Source organism: Macrobrachium rosenbergii, chromosome 37 (genome assembly GCF_040412425.1).
Source record: "Macrobrachium rosenbergii isolate ZJJX-2024 chromosome 37, ASM4041242v1, whole genome shotgun sequence".
In the NCBI taxonomy this organism is placed as follows: domain Eukaryota; kingdom Metazoa; phylum Arthropoda; class Malacostraca; order Decapoda; family Palaemonidae; genus Macrobrachium; species Macrobrachium rosenbergii.
In genome coordinates, this window is record NC_089777.1 from 5,757,827 (window position 1) to 5,770,369 (window position 12,543).

Below are 12,543 nucleotides of genomic sequence, written 5' to 3' on the forward strand. Positions count from 1 at the left end.
ATCAAATACCTCTTGTCTATTTAACTTGAGTATAAGTCTTTTGTGTCTCAGTTTGAATGTCAAATGCTTCTTGTCTATTTAACTTGAGTATAAGTCTTTTGTGTCTCAGTTTGAATGTTAAATGCTTCTTTTCTATTCAACTTGAGTATAAGTCTTTTGTGTCTCAGTTTGAATGTCAAATACTTCTTGTCTATTTAACTTGAGTATAAGTCTTTTGTGTCTCAGTTTGAATGTCAAATGCTTCTTGTCTATTTAACTTGAGTATAAGTCTTTTGTGTCTCAGTTTGAATGTTAAATGCTTCTTTTCTATTCAACTTGAGTATAAGTCTTTTGTGTCTCACTTTGAATGTCAAATACTTCTTTTCTATTCAACTTGAGTATAAGTCTTTTGTGTCTCAGTTTGAGTGTCAAATATTTCTTGTCTATTTAACTTGAGTATAAGTCTTTTGTGTCTCAGTTTGAGTGTCAAATACTTCTTGTCTATTCAACTTGAGTATAAGTCTTTTGTGTCTCAGTTTGAATGTCAAATACTTCTTGTCTATTTAACTTGAGTATAAGTCTTTTGTGTCTCAGTTTGAGTGTCAAATACTTCTTGTCTATTCAACTTGAGTATAAGTCTTTTGTGTCTCAGTATGAACGTCAAATACTTCTTGTCTATTTAACTTTAGTATAAGTCTTTTGTGTCTCAGTTTGAATGTCAAATACTTCTCTTGTCTATTTAACTTGAGTATAAGTCTTTTGTGTCTCAGTTTGAATGTCAAATGCTTCTTGTCTATTCAACTTGAGTATTAGTCTTTTGTGTCTCAGTTTGAATGTCAAATACTTCTTGTCTATTTAACTTGAGTATTAGTCTTTTGTGTCTCAGTTTGAATGTCAAATACTTCTTGTCTATTTAACTTGAGTATAAGTCTTTTGTGTCTCAGTTTGAATGTCAAATACTTCTTGTCTATTTAACTTTAGTATTAGTCTTTTGTGTCTCAGTTTGAATGTCAAATACTTCTTGTCTATTTAAATTGAGTATAAGTCTTTTGTGTCTCAGTTTGAATGTCAAATACTTCTTGTCTATTTAACTTGAGTATAAGTCTTTTGTGTCTCAGTTTGAATGTCAAATACTTCTTGTCTATTTAACTTGAGTGTTAGTCTTTTGTGTCTCAGTTTGAATGTCAAATACTTCTTGTCTATTTAAATTGAGTATAAGTCTTTTGTGTCTCAGTTTGAATGTCAAATACTTCTTGTCTATTTAACTTGAGTGTTAGTCTTTTGTGTCTCAGTTTGAATGTCAAATACTTCTTGTCTATTTAAATTGAGTATAAGTCTTTTTGTGTCTCAGTTTGAATGTCAAATACTTCTTGTCTATTTAACTTGAGTATAAGTCTTTTGTGTCTCAGTTTGAATGTCAAATACTTCTTGTCTATTTAACTTGAGTATTAGTCTTTTGTGTCTCAGTTTGAATGTCAAATACTTCTTGTCTATTCAACTTGAGTATAAGTCTTTTGTGTCTCAGTTTGAATGTCAAATACTTCTTGTCTATTTAACTTAAGCATTAGTCTTTTGTGTCTCAGTTTGAATGTCAAATATTTCTTGTCTATTTAACTTGAGTATTAGTCTTTTGTGTCTCAGTTTGAATGTTAAATACTTCTTGTCTATTTAACTTGAGCATTAGTCTTTTGTGTCTCAGTTTGAATGTCAAATACTTCTTGTCTATTTAACTTGAGCATTAGTCTTTTGTGTCTCAGTTTGAATGTCAAATATTTCTTGTCTATTTAACTTGAGCATTAGTCTTTTGTGTCTCAGTTTGAATGTCAAATATTTCTTGTCTATTTAACTTGAGTATTAGTCTTTTGTGTCTCAGTTTGAATGTTAAATACTTCTTGTCTATTTAACTTGAGTATTAGTCTTTTGTGTCTCAGTTTGAATGTCAAATACTTCTTGTCTATTTATCTTGAGCATTAGTCTTTTGTGTCTCAGTTTGAATGTCAAATACTTCTTGTCTATTTAACTTGAGTATTAGTCTTTTGTGTCTCAGTTTGAATGTCAAATATTTCTTGTCTATTTAACTTGAGTATTAGTCTTTTGTGTCTCAGTTTGAATGTTAAATATTTCTTGTCTATTTAACTTGAGCATTAGTCTTTTGTGTCTCAATTTGAATGTCAAATACTTCTTGTCTATTTAACTTGAGCATTAGTCTTTTGTGTCTCAGTTTGAATGTCAAATATTTCTTGTCTATTTAACTTGAGTATTAGTCTTTTGTGTCTCAGTTTGAATGTTAAATATTTCTTGTCTATTTAACTTGAGTATTAGTCTTTTGTGTCTCAGTTTGAATGTCAAATACTTCTTGTCTATCTAACTTGAGCATTAGTCTTTTGTGTCTCAGTTTGAATGTCAAATATTTCTTGTCTATTTAACTTGAGTATTAGTCTTTTGTGTCTCAGTTTGAATGTCAAATACTTCTTGTCTATTTAACTTGGCATTAGTCTTTTGTGTCTCAGTTTGAATGTCAAATACTTCTTGTCTATTTAACTTGAGCATTAGTCTTTTGTGTCTCAGTTTGAATGTCAAATACTTCTTGTCTATTTAACTTGAGTATTAGTCTTTTGTGTCTCAGTTTGAATGTTAAATACTTCTTGTCTATTTAACTTGAGCATTAGTCTTTTGTGTCTCAGTTTGAATGTCAAATATTTCTTGTCTATTTAACTTGAGTATGTCTTGTGTCTCAATTTGAATGTCAAATACTTCTTGTCTATTTAACTTGAGTATTAGTCTTTTGTGTCTCAGTTTGAATGTTAAATACTTCTTGTCTATTTAATTTGAGCATTAGTCTTTTGTGTCTCAGTTTGAATGTCAAATATTTCTTGTCTATTTAACTTGAGTATGTCTTTTGTGTCTCAATTTGAATGTCAAATACTTCTTGTCTATTTAACTTGAGCATTAGTCTTTTGTGTCTCAGTTTGAATGTCAAATATTTCTTGTCTATTTAACTTGAGTATTAGTCTTTTGTGTCTCAGTTTGAATGTCAAATACTTCTTGTCTATTTAACTTGAGTATTAGTCTTTTGTGTCTCAGTTTGAATGTCAAATACTTCTTGTCTATTTAACTTGAGTATTAGTCTTTTGTGTCTCAGTTTGAATGTCAAATACTTCTTGTCTATTTAACTTGAGCATTAGTCTTTTTTTGTGTCTCAGTTTGAATGTCAAATATTCTTGTCTATTTAACTTGAGTATTAGTCTTTTGTGTCTCAGTTTGAATGTCAAATACTTCTTGTCTATTTAACTTGAGCATTAGTCTTTTGTGTCTCAGTTTGAATGTCAAATACTTCTTGTCTATTTAACTTGAGTATTAGTCTTTTGTGTCTCAGTTTGAATGTCAAATACTTCTTGTCTATTTAACTTGAGCATTAGTCTTTTGTGTCTCAGTTTGAATGTCAAATATTTCTTGTCTATTTAACTTGAGTATTAGTCTTTTGTGTCTCAGTTTGAATGTCAAATACTTCTTATCTATTTAACTTGAGTATAAGTCTTTTGTGTCTCAGTTTGAATGTCAAACAGAAGTATTCACAACGTGTTAATTTTATAAACAAAAAATCTTGTGTGTGCATAAGTGTGGATATTTCTTCTTTTACTAATCTCTTATAGGGCTGCATCCTCTCGTCTGTGTTGCCTGGATGAGACATCGGGAAAAAAGTGTGAACTTCCCCCCCTCTCTCTCTCTCTCTCTCTCTCTCTCTCTCTCTCTCTCTCTCTCTCTCTCTCTCTCTCTCTCTGGTTATCGTGATTCCTCTTCTTCTCTCTCGCTCTGTCTGAGTGAATTCAGTCGAAAACTCGAACGTTGTTTATTCCGTCTTCTTCTTCACTTATTTATTCTTCAATGTTCCTTTATCTTGACAGGTTCTTCTCCCTTCTAATGCATTCACATTATCTTCTTTCTTCGGTACACATCACCGGTAAGCATCTACAATGTGTCACTAGTTCTTCTTTCCTTCTATGCACTTCACTGATTTAATGTTAATTGTTCGCGGTCGCTGGAACTTCCTCTCTTTCAACGGAGTAGGACCATGAATTCTCCAGTTTCTCTCAAATTTTTCTTACAGAGTGGTGATATCCTCAACTATATTGCGGAAGTGTGTGAAATTCGGTTGAAGCGCTACAAATTGGTTACACACTGTCTGATTATCGCATTCAGAAAGAAAGCACCTTACACTTGCTTCTGCGGTTGAAAGTTAGTATGCAGATTTTGTGAAAACACTCACTAATTATTAAGTCTTCTTTTTTTTTGGTAGTCATAGCTAATCATATCTAATCATATCCCACCGCTGCCACCACTTTAAATGGGCTCAGATCTCAGCTATCTAATCAGCCCATTTATTACAGTAACATATTTCCGAGTGGGGCGATTGGGTTACACCATGTAGGAACACTTCCTTCTTAATTCTTATAGTCTAAGTAACTTCTTTAGAAGTTTTATTGAGAATGCTTGTCTTTGGTTTTCTGAGTTTTATATATCCATTTTTAGATCATAATTCCACCTGAATATAATTATCGGTATTGGAGACCGAGCTTGACTGCCTGAGGGAGGTATCACAAAATTTTCCAAGTCCCGAATTGTGGACTTTGTTTCAGTTCGCTGTGTGGCGCGACACGATCCCGATCACTTCGCGACAATCGCCACCCACGTCTGTCTCTCCCTCGCTTCTCAATTCTCTACTGCTAGTCTGCTTCAGAACTCTCCTTTATTTATATGGCATTCTGATCTGGTGTCAGCCGTTGCCAAATTTAATATCCTTTCCCCGTTTTTTCATCTTCTGTAGTCTGTTTCACCAAATTTCGTGTATGGATTGATTCTTAGTTTATCGTTCGATTAATCACTCAAATGCACATGGATTTCCAACAGAGCGGCGACACCGAGCCTCTCCTGATGTGTTTTTGGGAGGAACAAGCACTCCTTCATTTAAGACCTTTGGCCTGCTCTAATGGATCGCTATAGATGCTGACTTTTCATTAATCGCGCTCGCCCTAAACATATCATTAAGATTTGGTGCCAGGCTATGGTTATTATAGACACTGCAGACTTGATATTAATTTTCTGTCTCTTTGGTCTGTTTACGTATAATCTCAACTAACGTTTCCAATACAGTCGTTTTCTTTACATACACACACAGATATATGTATATATATATATATATATATATATATATATATATATATATATATATATGTATATAATTTTTAAGAAGAATAATAGGAATCAGATGGCAGGATAATGAAAAGAAAATTACGGAAATACTATATGCAGATGAGTTGATTATGAAGGGTAGATGCAGATGGTTTGCCCATGTCCTTCTCACAGCCCACGGGAGACCAATAATGAATGGGAACAACATGGTTCCAGCAGCAGCAGAGGTGCTAAGCAGCAACAGGAAAGAGAAACATGGTGGTCGAATCAAAAGGTGTAAACAGCTGTGAAGGAAAAGAGTATGGCCAGAAGAGGGTGGGAAGAAGATAACAACTACCAAACAAGAGAGGAGTATAGACGGACAAAGAGGGAAACGAAGAAAAAGGTGGCGATTGCAAAGGGAGAAGCCATGAGAGAGTGGTATGAGATGATGGGAACACCAGAGGGAGAAAAGATAATCTACAGAACTGCAGAAGAGAGAAGAAAAGACAGGCAGGATGTAGGAGAGATAGGAATTATTAAAGATGAAAATTGAAATATCTTAACTGAGGAAGAAGAGGTCAAGAGAAGATGGAAAGAATATTTTTCACAACTATTAAACACCGAGAATGAGTGTGAAGAACTGAAAAATGTTCCTCCAGTAGAGGGACCAATAGTAAGCATCAGAGAGAGTGAAGTCGAGAATGCTATAAAGAAAGGAAAAGTAAATAAAGCTGCAGGGAAGTCAGAGGTAACAATGGAAATGATCAAACCATTGGCAAATCTACGCTAAGAGTGGGTGCACACTATTGGAAAAGATCTGGGATGTAGAGGAAATGCCAAGGGACTGGAACGTTAGTTGGATAATGAAAATGTATAAACAAAAAGGAGACGTGTTAAACTGTGGGAACTACAGAGGAATAAAGCTTTTGGAGCATGTTTTCAAGAGACTAGAAAGAATAGTAGAAGGGAGGTTGAGAGAGCTGATAGATATACATGAGCAGCAGTTTGGGTTTATGAAAGGAAAGAGCACAGTGGATGCTATTTTTATAGAAAGACAAGCCCAAGAGAGGTATTTAGAAGGAAACAGGAAAGTTTATATGTGTTTTGTGGATCTTGAAAAGGCGTATGACAGGGTACCAAGAAGAGCAGTTTACTGGTGTTTGAGAAAGAGAGGAGTACCAGAGAAGTTGGTAAGGTTAGTGAAGATGATGTAAGAGGGGGCAAGAACCAGTGTACGGACAAAATATGGGGAGACTGAGGCATTCCTTATGGAGGCTGACCCCCATCAGGAATCAGCTGAGTCCATTCTTGGTCCTCGTCGTTATAGACACTTTGACATCAGAATTAAGGAACAACGAAGAACTGTGGGACCTGATGTTTGCTGATGATTTAGTCATTATAGCAGACACAGAAGAAGAACTACAAGAAAGGTTTTTAAAATGGAAAGGAGCCCTAGAAAATAAAGGATTGAAAGTGAACACTGGAAAGACAGAGCTAATGATTAGTAGTAAAGAAGGTCATGAAGTAAACATTCAAGTGGAAGATGGTACATTGCTAAAACAGAACGATGAGTTTAACTACTTGGGACCAATAAGAACAGAGGAAGGGAGGTACTGAGAAAGAGTGAAAGAAGCATGGTGAAAATGGACAGAAGTAACTGGAGTTGTTTTAGACAAGAAAATGCAATTAAAGGCTCAAAATGAAGGTTTATAAGACAGTTATCAGGCCCGTGCTATTATATGGGGCAGAAACTTGGGCACTTAGAGGAAAGAGGAGGGACTGTTGGAAAGAACCGAGATAAGGATGGTGAGATGGATTGCTGGAATATCACTACTGGAAAGGAGGGAGAGTCAAGATATAAGAAGAATGTGTGGTATAAGTAATGTAAAGGAAAAGGCTAGGGATGCTCGTCTGAGATACTATGGCCCTGTAATAAGAAGAGAGGAGGTGGAACCAATCAAGAGAGCTAAGAACATGCCAGTGAATGGGAGGAGGAGTGTGGGGCGTCAGCGGATCAGATGGATGGATGGATGTGGTGAGGAGAGATATGGGTGAGGTGGGACGGGGGGAAGAAGATGCAAGGAGTAGAAACAGATGGAAAAAGTTGACTCGAGCGGCCAACCCTGCTATACAGCCCTAGGAGAACTGTTAATCAGCTCAGTGGTTTGGTAAAACTAAGGTACACTTAACTTTTTTTTTAGCAGGACAAATGAGGCGAAAGAACAAGAAAAAGATGGAATTTATTATAGAATATATTAATTTGATTAACTTAGTGCATTCTGTAATGCCCTTTGACAAAAGGAGAATATTTTCCAAAACAACTCTTTGGCCATTTCTTTTTCAGCAGTTAACGGAAAGTAAATGACTCAATAGTAGAGCTACCTCACAATTTTACAATAATAAAAAACTTTATATTGACAACAAAACCCAAAACTACAAATATCGAGAGTTGTTTACGTAACTCTGAGCACTAAACAGTCTACAATACTCTACATGTAGCTCATAATTACAATAAAACTCATGATTAAGACGAAAAAGATCAAAATCATAATATCAAACACTATAGTTAGCATAAAAATCTCCTCAGCACAATAAAAACATCACAAAAAAGCTGTTTACAGAGCTCTAAGCACTCCAAAGTCTATAGTTATATCATAATCACAATAAAAATCTCATGATTACGATAAAAACTTCATAATTAGAATAAAAGACTTCACAATCACAATAAAAAGAAGTCGACGCAAAGAAAAAAGCATTGTTGACGATCCCATAAATCCTAGCACGGAAGCTGAAGAAGAAGAAGAGGCCAGAGAACGTGCGGAGAGAGGCAGCCATCTTGCATTATTATCAGTGTTAGTTGTCTGACGAATGGTCTGGAGTGAGGTTGTTGTCCGCGGTTGCAGCCGATTGGCATTATTTTTCTGCCGAATGGACATGGATTTTAAAAGGTGAAACCGACGAGTGAGTTTATTTAGTGTGCTAAAAGGTGCTGTGGAATTGAGGATGTAAGCCATCGCGGGATTTATTACCTGAAATGTGATACGAGGCTACGGAGTTCTTTTTTTTTTTCGCTGTATAGAAGCTCCAAGTGATCATCATCATCATCATCAACAACATCGGCTGTGCTGCTGGTGGTGGTGTTGTTGTGGCCTTTGAAGCTCTTCTATTATCATCATCATCCGGAGAGTCTGTCTCTCTCTCTCCTCGACGTGAGTATTTATCATTAAGAAATTAGAATAATTTTTAAACTAAGGGGGAATTCATTCCCGTCGTTGGACACCATTGTCATTATGTGTTTACGATTCCTGCTGACCTTTTTCTTCCTGACCTTTTTGTTTTCCTGACCTTGTGTCGATGACCTTTGGGGTCAGTTGTGTTAATTGGTTTTTATTTGTTTCACCGTATGTTTTGCCACATGTTTTCTACCCCCTACCCCTCTTGTTCTTGTTTTTATTGTTATTTTGCAATTGTTCCACCCGGAGTGGTTTCGGGTTTTTGTTAGTATTGACTCTCGAGCGCCAGAATGGAAGGTTGGTTTTATAGCGTAGTCAGTAATACGTTTTTACGAAGGGGGTGTTTGTGTTTATCATGGATCCTATTAAATGGGGGTAGTATGCTGGGTAGGGAGACAGGAATGTTCAGTGTTACTTGGGGATGATTGCGGGTGGGCGGGCAGAGCCTCCCCGGCAAGGTCAGGGCACGGTGCCCTGTGTTAGGTTAGGAAGGTAAGGTGTGGTTAGGTCAGGACATGGCATTGGTAGTTCGCACGAGGGGACTATCTCTGAACGGTAGTGTTACTTGGGGGTGGGGGGGCGGGGGTGGCATTTCCAGGAGGGGTGAAGACAACCTGGTCAAGTCAGGGCATGGTGCCCTAAGTGAGATTAGGAAGGTAAGGTCTGGTTAGGTCAGGACATGGCATTCTTCGAATCCCGTAAGGGGGCCAGTGCCTTCAGTGCACTCCTGCAGTGTAGTGCAGGCATTACTTGAGGTTCTTTCAGGGTCCCATCTTTAGGCCCCTAGCTGCAACCCCCTTTTATTCATTTTACTATACCTCCATTCATATCATCTCTTCCATCTGACTTTCCTTAACCCTCTCCTAACAATTGATTCATAGTGCAACTGCAAGTTTTTCCTTTTGTTACACCTTTCAAATATTTTTACTGTCAATTTCCCTTGTAGCACTGAATGACCTCACAGGTCCCAACACTTGGCCTTTGGCCTAATTTCTATATTCCAATCCAATCCAATTTCAGTTTCTCTCTCTCTCTCTCTCTCTCTCTCTCTCTCTCTCTCTCTCTCTCTCTCTCTCTCTCTCTCTCTCTCTCTCTCACAACATTTAGCAAGGTCAGTGTTGGCCTTGGGTAGATTGACCAATTGTAGCCTAGTGTAAGGTGGGCGTGAACTATGTGAGGTGGATGTGGTAGGTTAGGCTACTGTGGCACAAGGCTAAGCCAGTCCAGGGCCATGCCTATACTCCTCCCCCAAAGGAGTTACACTCATGGTTCCCCCAGGGCTCCATAAGACAGACCAACCAATTATAAAGAATTCTCTTATACAGTAGTTGGTCTTGGCCAGAATAGTGCTTGTTGGCACAGTGATAGAATATAAAGGACTCAGGACAGGAGGACTTTATCTCCTGTCTTACAGCAACTGCCTCGGTTTTCTTTACATCCCACTGGCACAGATGTGCAACAGTGCATATGTAGGCAATTTCCTCATTACACTCTGGTCTGTCCAAGGGTTAGGTTCACACTCAGTATTTGGTGTGGCTGATAGAAAATGTTTTGAACGTTTCTGATGTTCATTTCTTTTGGTGTAACATTTTTACTTTAAAACCAGCATCATTTCCATGAGTGCTGTGTTCAGTACCATCCCCATTTCAACGAATGGCAAAACGTAAACAAAAGATGATAAATATTGTGGTAAGAGTAAATTTGCGATAAATCTGAGCATGAGTTTTATACTAATCACATTAGCCTAAGGAGACCTAAGATCACAGCATGAAAACTCCATGTAGTTTGCAGAACAGTGGGATCAGGCTCTAACACTACCTATGAATGGAAGCTTAGATCATGTTGCCAATGTTTAGTGTTACTTCAGGGCCAAGTAATACCGGGACACCACAATTTTCTGAAATGATGATCACCTCAAGAACTGACACGAATAGATAAAAGTTTGCATATTTATGTAATTAGACTGTTAATATTAAATAAAAAAAAGAGATGCCTTTTTGCATGATGGCAACAGCATTTAACATTTGTATTGTACTCGCTGCTACTGCTCATGTCAGTGTTGTTACAGTAATAATAGATTGGTAAGTACAACATAGCTGCATCACCTCTTGAGATGTACAGCTGTCAGTATGAGTGACTGTAAATGACCATATTTTGAAACTTTTTCTGCATAAATGCTAACTTAACTTAGCATGAAAGGATACATCCTATCTTAACTTAGCATGAAAGGATACATCTTGACTTAACTTACCGTGAAAGGATACGTCCTATCTTAACTTACAATGAAAGGATACGTCCTATCTTAACTTTGCTTGGAAGGATTCATCCTAACTTAACTTTGCTTGAAAGGATACATCCTAGCATAACTTAGCATGAAAGGATATATCCTAACTCAGCATGAAAGGATACATCCTAACTTAACTTAGCAAGAAAAGATACAGCCTAACATAACTTAGCACGAAAGGACACATCCTAAGTTAACTATATAAGCTCAAAAGGATACAGCCAAACTGTTACTTAGCACGAAAGGATACAGCCTAACTTAACAAGAAAGGATACATCCTAAGCTAACTTAGCATGAAAGGATACATCCTAACTTAACTTAGCATGAAAGGATACAGCTTAACTTAACGTAGCATGAAAGGATACAACCTCCATGCATGAAAGGATACAGTCTTGCGTAACTTAGCACAAGAGGATACATCCTAACTTAACTTAGCACAAGAGGATACATCCTAACTTAACGTAGCACAAGAGGATACATCCTAACTTAACTTAGCACAAGAGGATACATCATAACTTAACTTAGGACACAGCCTTGCATAGCTTAGCACAAAAGGATACACTGTAACTTAACTTAGCATGAAAGGAGACATCCTAACTTATCTTAGCATGAAAGGATACTTGCACTCTCGTTGACAATCACGCAGAGCTTATCTCCTCTCTGTTTGATTTCAGTTGTATCTTTAGTAGCCTTTGTAATAATGTGCCCCATTCTCTGTTATTCCAAGCAATATTTATCAAGTAAATGATTTATGGAGTAATAGAATGCACTGGATGTTGGTTTTGTTCGTAGCTACAGTAAGTAGACACCACCCTGCTTTTGAACATTCAACTTACAAACATTCAGATACAAACAAACGGAATTGCAAATTAAAATTGTGTTCAGAGTGCTCCCCTTTGCCACCTGTAAGTTCAGATTTTGTTTTGTGGGCCTATGCTGTACATACAGTACTGCATGTAGGCCTACAGTGTCTTGTGTTTTAGGATGAAGAAATGAACAGTACTGTCTTGATTTTACATAGACTGTATATACTTAAATGGGCATGAAGAGTACAATAACCAATTTACAAACAACTCGGCATACAAATGGCTGTCCAGAATGTAACTCGTTTTTAAGTAGGGTGGTGTCTGTATTGATTAGACTCTGTAGGACTTGCATTGATGGAGAAATAGTTATGCCTTCAGCATAGCAGATGTCGTAGATTGTCCTTCAATTGACAAAGTACACTAAAGAGTTGAAAGTTTTTTATTATAGGACATTGCATGTGTGGATGCATTAAATTGATATGGCAAGAGAGGTGCTAGCCTATGTTGAACAACAAGATTGTAACTAAGGCTTCAAGAAGAGCATCACATGATTCGTCTCTAGTTTGACGAACTGGCATAAGCCAATTTTTCCCCATTGTAGGAAAATTATCTTTAAAGATTTTTATGTTATGCAGGGCTCCTAATTGGCTCATCTTTTGAGGCAATTTGGTTTGAAAATGTGACAACACAGACAGTTGAAGTTTTGATATGTTATAGAGTATCAAAAACTGAGGCACTTTGGTGAGAAAACTCAAAAGCTTTAAAATAAAAAAATGGGATATGCCTACGCCAGTTCTTCAGAACTGAGGAATTCACAGTCAGATGGTTTTCTTATATGAATAGGAAGCATAAAAATACAGGAGGGGCTGATGATATACAGCATAGCCTAATAGTTCAGCAGTTCTTTCAGGATTTAGATGCACATGTCGTTTAAGTGGTTAGATTAAAATCTACGTTAGTAGTCTGATGTTTTGAAAGAAAAGTAAAATGCAGCTTCAATAGGAAGACTGCCACAACCTGGTGATTTATTATAAGGTACCATAAATCCTGTATGGCATTTCTGGTGTCA

At 36.8% G+C, this 12,543-nt stretch overlaps 1 protein-coding gene across 1 annotated transcript in view; it reads left to right on the top strand.

Annotated features, from left to right (window-relative positions):
* Positions 1-7,959: 7,959 nt before the first annotated feature.
* The window catches only part of LOC136825274 (ankyrin repeat domain-containing protein 50-like), a 161,792-nt gene continuing 157,208 nt past the window's right edge, over positions 7,960-12,543 (top strand). Inside the window, 1 exon segment of the mRNA XM_067081350.1 lies at positions 7,960-8,360. The gene's annotated coding sequence lies outside the window, so the exon portion shown is untranslated.